Here is a 3,239-nt window from a genome sequence, read left to right as displayed (position 1 = left end):
CTGGAAACTCTGCAGGCTTGTGCAAAAGGGTTAAAATGTGCTGGAGGTGGAAAGTTTCCCCAAGTTTCACATGATGATGTGTGATAATTATGTGAAAGAAAAATCAGAGTGGTAGCAGTCAGCATTGAACTTTCTAAAGTGGAGGTTGAAGCCTCGTGAACGTGAATATTCTGTATTTTTATAGAGAAGAAAAGACACAGAAACCCTCAAAGTCAAGACATCTGTGTCGCAACATAAAACAGAATCTTTCTAAAGATATTGTTTTATGACTTGTAATTAATCACAGCACCGTGTGGCTTGAGGCGCTCTTCATTTCTTTATCCGTTGGTAGAAAAATGTGAGGGAAAGCTAGTGAAACGTGTAAAGACATACATGGAAATAAAGGATGTAAGACAACTTCTTTAAGTAGTCTTCGGGAAACGTTCTCCAGGCTTCTTGAAGGACATTCAGAGCTCTTCTTTGGATGTTGGCTGCCTTTTGTTCTGTTCTCTGTCAATGTGATTGCCACACTGCCTCAATAATGTTGAGGTCCAGGCTCTGGAGGAGGCCAATCCATGACTGATAGTGCTCCATTGTGTGCCTGTGTTTTTTTAAAATATGTTTTTATTGTGTCTTTGGGATCAATGTGATGCTGAAGAATGAAGCCATTGCCAATCAGATGCTTTCCAGATGGTATTGGATGGTGGATTAAAATCTCACGGTACTTTTCTGGGTTCATAATTAGATTCATCTCTCCATCAGGTCTGATTTTCAGTCCAGGTCTTGTGTAATTAGGCACACCTCAACCTTTGCTCCCCATTTTTCTTCCACTGAGACCATTTCCGATGAGGCTCCATTGAGGAGTAAATGGATCAGCTGAAGGAGCGGAGGCACCTCACAGGTCCTGTGTCAGCTCTTTGTTGTTTCTTTCCCCATATCTCTTAACAACAAGACTTTGAGATGCTGATCATTTGCTGTAGATTGTTTTTAGACCCTTCACTTCTTCTGTTCTCCATTTGTGCAATTTTAAGGACACACTTTACACTGTGCAACTTGGGATTGACCTAGTTGTCCAAAAATACTATTTCATCATTTTGTCAGACTCTGTTAACATTTTCTGTAAATTCAGCCAAAGAAATTTGAACAAATTGTGTGTTTTTGCAGCAGGGTGCTATAGCAACAAAGAGCCTAAAGACACAATTGAATTTTTTTGTTTAGTTTTCTGTTATGTGCAGATACAGCACTGGTTCATCCCTTGGGTTAGGTGACATTTTATGCTTGAAGGATTCACAGATCAGTGTTAAGGGGTCCTAATAAATGACTGGACTAAAAACAAGTGAAAAAAGGAAGCAATGTCCAAAGACAAAGTTGGATGATCTTCAGAAAGCCAGGAGAACCTGCAAGAAATTACAAGAAAATGTGTCTGTTTGGAAGCAAAATATGAAGATATGAAGGATGGCTCAGGACTTTTTCACAGTAAAAATGAATTTATTGACATTGTTTCTTGTTCAAGAAGATTTCAGATTTGTTACCAGATCAAAGTCTAAAAGTCTAAAAAAAGAAAACAGAAAAATAAAGTGTTAATAATGAATTTCACAGTTCTCTGTAATATGTTGTGTGCTGAGTCAGATGTAGTTTAATTAGATGTGGGGATCTTAAAGAGGTTTTTTTCAGAGGTATTTTAATGAAGGCATTTACAGTGAAGGGTTATGTGTAAAACATTTAAGGATTACTTTCATCCACCAGGTGGGACAAATCTATTCACAGTAATCCTGACTTTAAGTGTGTATGCTTAATTTTATTGCCTACAGGTTAAACCAGTTAAAGACACACACACACCAGTCAAGTATTCATATCTTGTGGGAACATCTAATTGACATAATGGTTTCCCTAACCATAACTATGAAAAATGAATGCCTAACAATAACCCTAAATTTAACAAACACCCAATTTAACCATTTCCCTAAAGTCTCAAAATGCCTTTAACTTGCGGGGACCAGGATTTTGGTCCCCACAAGTAAAGTAGACTTCCAACTTTTGGTCCCCACAAAGATATGAATACACACAGCGTGCCGTCTGTTCCGTTCATGCTGCGACCTGCTGCTCCTACATTTCTGCTCATCTTTGATGTGTGTCAGGTCTTTAACAGCAGTGGGACTGGGGCTTGGGGGTAAAGACAGGGCTCGAAACGAAAGTTACACCACAGCGAGACCTCGCAACAAAACACCCCGCCTCCTTCCGCCCCTGAGCGCTGCGCCTTCTCTCTTTCTGGAAATCTCTGACCTTATAAGGTAGGAAATTAAACCAGAACCTCATTGGTGGACGGGAGACAAGGTACAGGTAAACGTTTGGCCTTGTTTGGGATGTGCTCGGATGTTTGTGAGAACAGCTCTTGTTTCTATTACTTCAGTTGACCTTAGAATGTAATTTGTTGTTGCAGATAAAAACACCCTGTCAGAAACACGGTGCAAAGGCCCACTGTGGCTGACACGTCTGCAGTGATAGTGGGGCCAATCAGCTTCCACTTAAAAAAAATGAAATGATAAAAACAGGAACACACTTTGTGCACGAGACTTACATGTTAGTTTACATGCTGCAGTCATTAATGACACATGAGAGGTGCCACACCTCTGGTCCCGTTGCAGGTACAGACCCCCCCCCCCCCCCCATACACACAGACACACACTATAGGGGGCAGTGATCTTGCACCAGTGAACATTTCGACATTACATTCCTCCTCAGAGTCCAACTTACAGTTGTTGAACCTTTTTGAACATTTGTGCACTTCCACATGTGTGATGTTCAATGAGGTTTAGTCCCTGAAAGCCTTTGGTTGTTTTTCCAGTACTGCTGTGGAAGACAACAGGTATTTATTTAAGCTGTGCATTCATTATTGATAGACAATCATATCATGTCAGGAAAAAAAAATGACAAGGAACTTAAGTGAGTCATAATTTAAAATTAGTCATTTCATTAGACAGCTCTTCATAATAAGTGGAGGATGTTAGTGAGTATGGTCAGTCAAACTGTATTTTCCATTTTCTGTTTCATTATCAACATTTATGATTTATGCACTTTGTTTGTTTTATAAAAAAAATTCCATCCGGGTTGTAAAATAGCAAATTTCTTTCTTTTTGATTCAGAGCGACTCGCAAGTCCGCGTTTTTACGTGGAGCACTTGAACACCGCGCGAGGAGGGGGCGGGGCCGTTGGCTTACCTGCGAAAAATAAAACTGGGCCGATCCCAGGTGGAGTCGACG

This window comes from Astatotilapia calliptera, chromosome 6 (assembly GCF_900246225.1).
Source record: "Astatotilapia calliptera chromosome 6, fAstCal1.2, whole genome shotgun sequence".
Taxonomy (NCBI): domain Eukaryota; kingdom Metazoa; phylum Chordata; class Actinopteri; order Cichliformes; family Cichlidae; genus Astatotilapia; species Astatotilapia calliptera.
This window is presented reverse-complemented; position numbering follows the sequence as displayed.